Here is a 12,180-nt window from a genome sequence, read left to right as displayed (position 1 = left end):
CAAGATCCCTCATGAAATCATAGTATATGCAAAAAATCTTAATAAATTTAGCAACCTGAATCCAGCAATTTATAAATAGGTTGATGTATCATTACCAAATGTAATTTATTCCCAAAATTTAAGATTAATTTTGTATTTAAAAAATCAAGTCAGGCTTGGTGGCATATGCCTATAATCCCAGTGGCTTGAAGGCTTAGGCAGGAGGATCATGAATTCAAAGCCAGCCTCAACAACTTAGAACATAGCAAGACCCTGTCTGTAAATAAAATATAAAATATAAAGGACTGAGGATGTGGCTCAGTGGTTAAAGGCTCTTAGGTTCAATCCCTGGTGCCAAAAATAAATAAATAAATAAATAAATAAATAAATAAATATCATGAACAATGTTAAGGAAATAAAGGAAAAATATAATCGTTTCAATACATGTACAGAAAGCATTTGACAACATTTTATCAATATTCATGGCTTTTAAAAATTCTTAGAAAACAAGGAACAGAAGGGAAATTTCTAGACATAATAAAGGGAATCTGCAAAAATCTCACAATTAACTTCACACTTAGTGAAAGGCAGAATTTCCTCCCCAAATTGGGGAACAAAGCATGTATGATCACTTCCAGCACTTGTATTCAATGTTGTTCTGGAGATCCTAGACAATGCACTAGATAAGAAGGAAAATAAAATTTTTACAGGTTGGAAAAAATAAATAGAACTGTCTTTTCTCTCAGAGATGACATGTCCGTGTATGTAAAATTCTTTTTTTTTTCCCTAATGAGGATTGAACTCAGGGGCACTTAACCACTGAGCCACATCCTCAGTCCTTTTTTGCATTTTATTTAGAGACAGGGTCTCACTGAGTTGCTTAGGGCCTTGCTATTGCTAAGGCTGGCATTGAACTCATGATCCTCCTGTCTCAGCCTCCTGAGCCGCTGGGATTACAGGTGTGTGCCACTGTTCCTGGCGCATATGAAATTCTTAAGTAATCTGCAAAAGAAGAAAAAAAGTGAAATTTTAAAAACCAGTAATACTTACAATAGTATCCCCAAACATAAACCACTTAGGGAAGCATGTGATAAAATATAGGCAAAACCTTTACAGTGAAAACTACAAACTGTTGAAAAGAGAAACTGAAGAACACTTACAGAAATGAAGAAAAATATAGTTTGCATAGATTGAAAGACTCAATCTTAAAGTGCTCACTCATCACATTATCTATAGATCAGTGCAATCCCCCAAATCTTGATCTTATAGAAATTAACAAGCTGATTCCAAAATGGATAGGTCAACCACACTTGAAAATGAAGACTAAAACTTGGAAAATATAAGAATGGCTAAAAGAGGATATAGATAAGATGGAAAACTCATACATGACTAACAGAAATGTAGATTGGTACAAACATATTGGAAAACAGTTCATTGGTTTGTCTTATGAAGTTAAATTTACATACTTATCTTATGACTCAGCAATCCCACTTTGTCATTTACTTAAGAGAATTTAAAAAGACCTTTATATAAAATTCCATATCAGATTGATTGATAAGAACTGCAACTTGGAGACAACCCAAATTTCCATCAACAGGTGAATAAATACAAATGCAAAAGATGGTCGAAGGCTCCCACACAGCTCAGTCTCACTCCACAAGCAGCGCAGATTCTCCTTCAGGGCCATGTTCTGACTGTCCCTCTCTCCATCTCAGGGACTCACCTTTCTTGGTGTCTGCATGGGTTCCTTACCCATTGCCCCTCCTCACCACTCTAGTGCCCTGTGAGCAACCCTGCTTGGGTGTTCATTGGGGCAGAAGGAGAATCTGCACACTTATTCCCCCACCCCAGGGAGACCTCCTCTCTTTGTTTTCCTCCAGGATTCTGTGCATGACTTCAGGGAGTAAATGAGAAGCACAATGAATGGAAGAAACACGTTTGGGATGGATGATGCAAGAGATGAGCCAGACAAAGGATGCCCTGGGAACCTTGGGGAATGAGGCCTCAGATGAGAGATGAATACAGTGGGTAGGGGGGGTTACAGATCCCAGGTGATTTCAATATGTCAGATAAGTGGTGATTAAGAGGCAACTCAAGTTAAGGAAGGGCCACCCTCTGGACACAAGCCCCTCTGAGGGTCTCCCTGAAGCACCTGTAACACTTCTACCTTAGGCAACTGATGAGCAATTGTACCTGACAGTTGTTGTTCTGCTTCTTGATATTTGCTGCCTGGATTTTATACTCCAGTGTCCATAAACTCGAGTGCACAAGTCAGTTGCTCAGACAGTTTTAAATTGTCTGGATTCCAGCTGTAATGTAGCTGGATTTCTGAACCAGCCCAGCAGAGGATCAAGCCCTGGGGTATGGTAAACACACTGGATGCTGCTTCCTGGGGTGGGCACATGCTGGACTTGTGAACAGTTTTGACTGAGCCTCCCCATTTTACCATGAGTCCAACTCCTCTAACCACATGACAACCACTGTGCAAATTTGAGAGGACAGAAGCAAAGGTGACTCATAAGTGTTTGCCTTAGAATTATAGAATATGAGGGTTAGAAGGAACCATTAGAAACATTGTGCTAGTCACCTTTTCATTGCTGAAAAAAAATATCTGAGAAAAACAACTTAGGATGAAAGATTTTTGCATTACATTTTCAGAGGTTTCAGTCCATGGTTGGCTCGTTCCAAGACAGAAACATCATGGTGGAAGGGTGTGGTAGAGGAAAGTTGCTCAGTGCATGGCAGCTATGAAGAAGAGAAAGAGGTAGAAGGAAAGAAAGGGGCTGGGGACAAGACCTACCCTTCCAGGGCACCCCCTGCTCCATGACCTACTTTCTTCAACCGTGCCCCACTGCATATAGTTTCCACCACTTCCAAGTTCATTCGGCTTTCAGTATATTCACGAGGCACATTAATAGCCACATGGTTCATTATACCTGCTGAGTGAGTGAGCTTTCTGTCACTGTGACAAATGCCTAAGAAAAGAACTTAGAGGAGGGAAGATTTATATTGGTTCACAGTTTCAAAGTTTTCAGTCTTTAGTAAGCTGACTCCAATGCTTTGCCTAAGGTGAGGCAGAGCATCATGAAGAAAGAACATGATTAAACAAAGTTTCTCAGGTCATGGCAGCCAGGAAGCACAAAGAGAGAGGGGAGAATGTGTCAGGGACAAGATATAACTTTCCAAGGTATGCCACTATCGCGCTCCCTCTGGCCGCAGAGAGAGACACGACAAACGTCTGAAGCTTTGGAAGTTTATTACGCACAGTCCCTCTCCTACACTTCTCTTACTCCTAGCTTCCGCGCACTCCCAGCTTCTCTTCTCTCAGCTTCTTCTTACTCCCAGCTTCCGTGCACTCCCAGCTTCTCTTCTCTCGGTTTCTTCTTACTCCCAGCTTCCGCGCACTCCCAGCTTCCAGCTCAGCTTCAGCCTCCGCCTCTCTACTCTCCCACCCACCAGGCTTATATACACTTCAACCAATCAGGGGAGAGTACACGAGGTAAACGCGGACAGCTGCAAGCATAGGATAGGTACACGAGGGGGGCATGCTCTAGTCACATCGTTAACTAGCCAATCATTGGAATTCGCTGGTTGTTTACTGTATAGCTGGCCGCTTTTGGCTCAGCGTCAGGCGCCATCTTGACCATGCCCAAGGCTGGGAGTCCCGGAAACCCCGACATGCCACCACTGACCTACCTCCTCCAACTAGGTCACATCCATCTTCCAATAACCCATTCAAATTATTAATCCATCAGTGGATCAATCTGCCTATAAGAATTAATCATGAGTCTTCATGATCCAGTAACTGCCCAAAAGCCCCACCTCTGAACATTGTTTCATTGGTGACCAAATCTTCAGAACATTAGCTCTTTAAGGGACAGTCTGGATCCAAACATCTTCATCTGAGGCTTGAATTCTTCCATCACAAGCCTTGACAAATGCTCCCACCATCTGTGCCTGATACCTAAAGACATACCTCGAGAGCTTATTTGTTTCCCAAGGAATCATGCTGGCACACAGAAAGGCCTTGGTGACATTTGCACACCTCAGGCTGAAACAGTAAGTCCCCTTTCTGCCCTTTGTGTAGTCAACAAGCACCCACTCCAGCTCATCATCTTGTCTCAGTTTTCATCTATTTCTCACCCTGACTGAAACTCAGGTATCTCCTAGAACACCACTGGCCCACCAGAAAAGGAAGCTGCTCATATCCTTCACCTTGGGTTGGATTGGCACTCCCCTGCTTCCACTGGGACTTCCAGACCAAGTTCCACTTCTCCTATGGAAACTCTCCTCTGAGATAGGACTGACTTCAGCGCTGCCTGGCTCTGAGACCCCCTCACTCTCTTCGCCAAGCTCTTTCACACGAGAGCTAGATGCCTATATAAACAGCTCAGCTGAAGAGGTATTTACCACAAAAAGACAACCACACAGACACTGATGTCAGGCAACTAAGCAGTCTACAGAGCTAATACACCCCTTGCCAGCCTCTCCTGCAGCTGGAGGTGACCATGTGACATGGTTCTAGTAAGAGTTTTGTTTTGTTTCATTTTGTTTTGTTTTTTGGTACAGGGGATTAAATCCAGAGCTTTACCACTGAGCCACATTCTTAGCCCTTTTTATCTTTTATCTTGAGTCAGGGTCTCACTAAGTTGCTGAGGCTAGCCTCAAACTTGTGAACTTCCTGCCTCAGTCTCCCATTACTGGGATTACAGGTGTGCACCACTGCACCTGGCACAACCTAATCAACTCTTAAAGTTCCCACCACCTCCAACTCCATTACAGTGGAAATCAAATTTCAACATGAGGAGAAGGGAGATAAGTCACATCCAAACCATAGTAGCAACCCAAGCATACTATGACAATATTGTGATTTTTTTCCTGATTAAAAAATATCTTTCTTTTAGTTTCATTATGGTCATAGAACATTCTATGATTTCAATCCTTTCAAATTAGTTGAAACATGTTTTATGACCCAGAATATAGTCCACCATGATGAAGGGTGCATGTGCACTTGAAAAGAAAGTATATTCTATCATTGTTGTTGCTATTGGGTGGAGTATTCTACAAACTGTGAATGGGTCGAGTTGATTGACAGTGCTGGGCATAGTGGCATGCACCTATAATCCCAGTGACTCAGAAGGCTGAGGATCACAAGTTTCAAGGCCAGCCTCAACAACTTAGTGATACCCAGTCTCAAAAAATAAAAATGTACCTCAGTCATACAGGACCCCTGGGTTCAATACTCGGTACTGCAAGAAATAGTTGATTGATGGTGTTGTTCAGATCATCTGCATCTTCACTGATTTTCTGTCTACTTGTTTCATCAGTTAGAGAAAAGTGTTGACAACTCATTAGGGCATTATAAGCAAATGTTTCAGGAAGAAATCAATCTCTCTGGCTACTGTGTGGAAACTAGACTAAGGGAATGAGCAGAAAAGCAGGGAGATTAATGAGGAGCCTGTTGTAATGGCTTGTGCAAGTATTGATGATGGCTTGGGTGAGTCCAGTGGTAGTATTCGGGGCATTATGAACTGGTTGATTATGTATATACTTTGAAGATATAACAAACAGGACTGAGGAATTGGGACTTGAGATAATACCAAGGGTTTTGGCCTGAGCAACTGGGGGGATGGAGCTGCTCTCATTATGATGAGGAAGATAATACAGAGCACGTTTGGATGGGTGGAAATAAAAGCAGATCATGTTTTGGGAGTTTGTGTGAACATTTTTTATTGAAAAAAAATAAGACAAGACACAGGAACAAGTTTCCTAAAAGCATCCAATGTTGATGGAGATGTCTCTCAACCTCAGGGTCTGCTCTTAGCTCAGTCCACTGATACCACTGGATGTTAAAATGTATCCCCATGACACACTGGAATGACCTATGGGCATTTTGCATTTTAGAGGGAGTCTCTTGGGATAATGTCAATTTCATTTTATCATCAACTCTTTGTTTACCAGGTCTTTATCTGTCAGAATGGAAGGTATGTTTAACATATACTATACACCCTGGGTGGTGCAGCTTAGGGTAAGTGGGTAGGGAATAGGGACCCTCCAATGAAACTCTGCTAACATCACTTACCTTAAACCACTCCTGGCAAGAATCTTGACATCAGCTTGATAATAGGTAGAGCTCTTAGAATCAAAATTTCTGAACTTGAGATGTGGTAATACCATTGAATAATACATACTTTTTATAACTTTATTGAATAATACATAAATTATTTACACAAGCAATGACATGGAGATAATGTTACAATTAGTAGGAACTAGGAAGAAATCAAAATCCTACAAATCAGTTTATCTGTAAAAGGAATAGGTTAGAGAAGGTGATCACCAGGGTCCCTTCTGGCTTTATTAAGTGTTGATTCCAAATTCTAGCCTGTATATAAATATGATCAATAATTTGAACTCAGTATTTATTTTAAAGCATGTATTTTAATGAATACATGTTTAAGTTTTTTCAGGTTTACTATAAATTACATTGTGCAATTACTCAATACTCTTATTACTGAATACTAGAATAAAGCATATTGTCCTTGGAGATGTTAACTTGAAATACCTATTTTCCATCCAAATAGAGATATTTAGGTGATAATTAGATATAAAAATCTGAAGTTTCCATATGGACTGGAGATAGATCTTTGGAAGTTATCAGCACATATAGATTCCAATTAAAGCCAGTAGCTTGGGGCTGGGAATGTAGCTCAATGATAGGGTGATTGCCCAGCACGCACAAGACCCTAGGTTCAACCCACAAATCACAAAAAAATTTCACTACTTTATATGGGCTCACCAAGGGAGGCAATCAGTGGATGTAGAGGGTAAGGCAACCTAACCACTGGCACCTAAGTCCTCCATGCTATTTATATTCTAACTATCTATTTATCTAACTCCAACCCATCATCTCCACTTGGAAATAAATGTGTTCACCCAGGGATATTGTCAAACTCATGTTCATTCTTCTCTGGCCCCCCTTCAGCCCATTCTTAGTGTGGGAGCAGAGAAATGTTAAGATAAAGTCAGATAATGTCCCCAACAATGATCAAAACCCTCTAATGGAGCTGGGGTTGTGGCTCAGTGGTAGAGCACTTGCCTGGAATATGTGAGGTCCTGGGTTGGATCCTCAGCACCATAGATAAATAAACAAAATAAAAGATCCATTGGCAACTAAAAAATATTTTTTAAAAACCCTCTAATGGCTTTCGTTGCATCCAAACTACTTAAGACCTTGCAGCTCCTTACTGGTGGAGCTGTGATTCCCATCCTGGTGCACCTATCTAAGCCTTATACCCCACTCCTGTTGAGAGATGCAGGTGGGGAGAAGGAAGGATGCAATTTTAAATATAGTGGCTGAAAAGTTTCTTTCCTTAATGCTATTGTCTAGTAATAAGCATTTGTCATAGCAGAGGTGGCTCAGTCCAGGCCGTCATTGTGCTTATCTCCACATGTTCATTCGGCAGGAGTGTATTACAAAACAGTTTGTGCCATAGTCCATACAGATGCCCATTATCTCTTTCTATACTAGTACCAACCAACTGCCTTGCTCTTTCTCTAACTGCTATGTAATAGTATTCCATCAGAACAGTCATACCATTACCTACTTAATTCTTCCAAAGCCAGTGTGCATTTTCACCCTTCCAGTTTTTTAAAGTGAGGGTGTAATTAACATCCTGCCTCATGTGCATAAGAACTTCTCTGTGAGACTCCCAAGGATGGGTCAATGAGTATGCACCTCTCTAAGACAAGGTGCCAAATAAGTGTCCAGATGGATTTTACTACCACTCCCACTGACAGTATATGAGAGTCTCTGTGTCCAAATACAACCTTGCCAAACACTGGAGTGTCAATTATGCTAATCCTACCTTAATCCTACCTCTGCTCTGATACTAGTTAGAAAATCCTAAAAGCCAGATTCAAAAGGATCAAACTGATTCCAAGTAACATTAACAGCATTTCAGGACAAAACTCAAGATACTTTTAGAAACAGAGAAATAGCCAGAACTCAACGTTAACTATGTCGCTGGGTGCAGTGGTGCACACCTCCAATCCCAGCAGCCCAGAAGGCTGAGGCAGGAGGATCACAAGTTCAAAGTCAGCCTCAGCAACTTAGTGAGGCCCTAAGCAAATCTGTCGCAAAGTAAAAAAATAAAAATAAAAAGGGCTGGGGATGGGACTCAGTGGTTAAGAGCCCCTGGGTTCAATCCGTGGTACCAAAAAAAATTAAAAATAAAATAAGTTCACAATGTCCAGCATTCAATGTAAAATTACTAAGTATGCCAAGAACCAGTAAAATCCAACCCACTCTGAGGGAAACCAATCAATATAAGGTATTGACTGGAAAGGAAGAAATCAAGCTGTCTTTCTTGACAGCCAACTGTGTATCTAGAAAATCCAACCAAATCTATGAAAGACCTATAAGACTAATTAGTGAGTTTAAGAAGGTTGCAGGAAGCCGGGCTCAGTGGCACACGCCTGTAATCCCAGTGGCTCAGGAGGCTGAGGCTGAGGCAGAAGGAGTGCAAGTTCAAAGCCAGCCTCAGCAAATTAGTGGGGCCCTAAGCAACTCAGTGAGAACCTGTCTCTAAATAAAATATAAAAAAGTGCTGGGGATGTGGCTCAGTGGCTAAGTGCCTCTGGGTTCAATCTCCAGTACAGCAGGGGGTAAGGTTCAAGGATATTTTACAGGGAGCTAATCTCTCACTCCACACTCTGAACCAATTATTCCAGCACTTTTCTTCTATATCTGAAACTAGGCCAATAAGTTAAAAATTCCTATTCTCATATTTTAGGGGTTTTACATTTATTATATAAATGCAACTAAAATACTAAGAAAATATTCCAAAATCTTGACAGGAGTTAAAATTGAATGATAAGACCCAATTGATTATTTTTCTTCTGTTTTCTAAATTGTCTTTGATTACTTTGTACTACTATGATATCTGAATCCCAGAACCTCCCTTAAAACCTGAGAACAATGGCAAGAATATTTGGAGGTTCTGGAACTTAAAAGAAACAAAGACACCGGAATAGCACCTCAGGTTTATTTTGTGGCATAACAAACATTTGGTTACTAAACAAAACAGATAGACCCTGAAGCCCAGGGGTCAAACATAAGAAAAACATTAGGCTCCCAAAGCAAAGTAACAAATACTGTAGGACTCATCAGCCAAGGGAAGGGTTTACTGCCTAAGATGGTGCTGAAGGTAAAGCTCAGTCCCACTATCCCTGCTGAGGCTTGGTGAAAAATGGGGGCATGAAGCACTGCAGGGTCTGCACCACCAGGGAAAGACAGTTAAGACAGAACGAAATGGAAGTCTGGAGTTGGCCAGGACCTTCAGCAGTTAATCATCTAAAAGAGAAAGAGAAAATCAAGTCAGGGAAGTCAGGGAGCAGGAGGGGCACTTTCCTTGTTCTGCCTCCCCACACAGGTGCAGAGCGCCACGACCCTTATTTAGACATCATTATAGTGCTCCTTTGGGCTGAGACAGGCCCTGGTCACTTGCTGTCATCTTCTACCAGGCCCATTATATAACTGGCACAGCAAGGATGCTGCCATTCACACTGAGTTCCTTCTGAACTGGCCCGTAGAGATCAGCATGTGTGTCTACAGGCTATGGGAGTCACTGGGAGTGTCCTGGTACAGATACTGGTTAAGGCGCCACCCACACTACTGATTTTACCTGTGCTCAAGGGATCCTTCTCTGAGGCTTGCCTCTGCTGTCTACCATCTCCTACCTGACACCCTTAGGCCACCCTGGACAGCATCATCCTTTGTTACCTGACTCCCTCTGGGCTGATTTTCCCCATCACCACCTCCTTTTGTCCAGGCCATGCCCTGCCCAAACCCTACAGCTACAGTTCCCTCCTGCTCCTCTCTCAGTCATCACCTGCCTGAGGCAACGAACTCCAACTGCCCCTGGCCTGTCCCCTAGTTGCCCGGACCACTGGGGGGGGCACTGAAATAGGATATAACTGAATCAGTCGGTTACCTGGACCTCCAGCAGCTGGCGCGGCATCTCCGCCAGGTCCTGGCGCATGTGGAAGGACACCAACTGCAGCATCTGCCTCTCCTGCAACACCAGGCCCTCCAGGGTCACCTGGGCCACCAGGGTCACCAGGGTCATCAGGATCACCAGGATTCCCAGGACCGCCTGGGCCACCAGGCCCTCCTAGGCCACCAGGACCTCCTGGGCCGCCACGACCTCCCGGACCTCCAGGACCTCCAGGATCTTCAGGACCGCCAGGACCTTCAAGACCGCCAGGGCCAACCGGTCCAACCTGGCCGGCAGCACCACCCACTGCAACCACTGCAACACCTGCACCTTCTTCTGCTGCCTGCATAGCTCCTCCTTCATCAGCCTTGGGGCCCCATCTAAATTATTCCCGCCTTTTCCACCGGAAGCTGCGTTTCTTAGCACGCAAAGCAACTCGGGATACCCAGAACGCCTGCGCAAACACACCGCTGGCAAGGCCTCCAGTCCCATAATTGGCTCGCACCAACATGACCCAGAAAAATCGCTCTTTTCTAACCAATGAGTGCTCCCTCATGAAGCTCCGCCCTTCAGAGCAGGGGGCGGGGTAGACCTAGTACGACTGCGCAAACAGATCCCCATAGGCTGTTTCTGCAAAGTGGGTACTATCTGTATAGTGAGTGGACTTCCAAATGGTGCTGTGTCCCTTAGTACACAGCACCAGTTCCCTAGTGCACATGCCCAAACACTAACCCCTGAGACTGCTAAGCACATGACTGGTCCCCTTCAAGCTTACCCCAACCCAAGCATGCCCGGGAGTCCTGGAAGATGCTGCCTATGCCTGCAGGGACAACCTTACCTATTACCACCCTGCTGACTGGTACCATGTCTTTCAGTTCTGTGAGTGAGGCAGGCTCCTCCAGGCCAAACTGGTCCTGTCTCCCACATGTGGTCCAGTCGTGGGCACACAGGACCAGGTATGTAGAGCAGCCACTCCTGGAGTCTACCTGTCCCCATCCTGGGGAAGCACCTAGGCAAGTCCTTGGGTGGGCCTTACTCCTTCAGCGAGACCAGAGGCTGCATACAGGGAGAATCTACCACCTCTTGAGCACTGGTCTCTTTCTGTGTGTAGAAGGGGTCAAATCAACAGGAAAGGTACAGCTGGAAGTTAGTGGGTGGGCACAGCATTGCCTGTGAGGCATGTGTCTGCAGGGGACACTATTACAACAGAAGGTAACTGACCAGGACCAGGACTAGGGTCTAGGGGCGGGGGGGCGGGGGGGGGGGCGGGAGGAGTTCCTTAAATACAAGGCTATTGTCTAAAAACACAACAGGATGTTCAATGACAAAAAAGGTAGAAATGAAAAATCCCCTGAAAACTTGAAACCTCTGTTCTCTAAAATGGGCAAGATCAACAGCTTAAAGAAAAGACAGCTTTTACCAACAACCTGTTCAACAAAATCCTCATTGTCATCCTTGTCCTCAGACTCTTATTCTCAGAGTCTTATTCATTTCTGCATATTTATCCTCATCTTCTTTTCTTGTTTTTTTGGGTTTTTTTGTTTTGTTTTGTTTTTGTGTGTGGTACTGGGGATTGAACCCAGGGCCTTGTGCATGCAAGGCAAGCACTCTACCAACTAACTATATCCCCATATATAGTCCCTTTTTCTTGTTTTTTTCAGTCACAAAAGTTCCATTATTTTTACATCACGTTTCTGTTGGGGGTTTACAGGACAATGTCATTCTAGATTTCTCTCTCTCTCTCTCTCTCTCTCTCTCTCATCAGCTCATTGTTCCCAGTTTGTGTAGCATGTCCATGGAGAGGGAAGGATGCTGTCCTGGGCTAGAGTGTGGAAATATTGAACAAAGGAGTATTGAAATCAGTGCTATAGTGGGGAAAGTTCACTGTTGAAGACAAAGACAAAAGGGGCTCCCAATTGCAGAGGTTCAGGCATGGATCTTAATTTGTAAATAGCATGCTTCTGTAAACACAGCTCATTAGAGAAATGACCAATTCCAGAGTAGGGCAGAGAATGCACGAGATGAACTGGATATCTTGTCCAGAAAAATAAGGAAATGCTCTACAAATAACAGGGGCAAATTTAGCAGGACTAAGGGGCAAAAAAAAGAAAGAGAACACAAATCAAAGAGGAGGCACATTACTAATGACCTTACATAAATAGAAGTATGCATGGAAACCAGGAACCATATATGATGTCCTTTATTT

The sequence above is a fragment of the Sciurus carolinensis genome, chromosome X, assembly GCF_902686445.1.
Source record: "Sciurus carolinensis chromosome X, mSciCar1.2, whole genome shotgun sequence".
In the NCBI taxonomy this organism is placed as follows: Eukaryota; Metazoa; Chordata; class Mammalia; order Rodentia; family Sciuridae; genus Sciurus; species Sciurus carolinensis.
Note: the sequence above shows the minus strand (reverse complement) of the source record.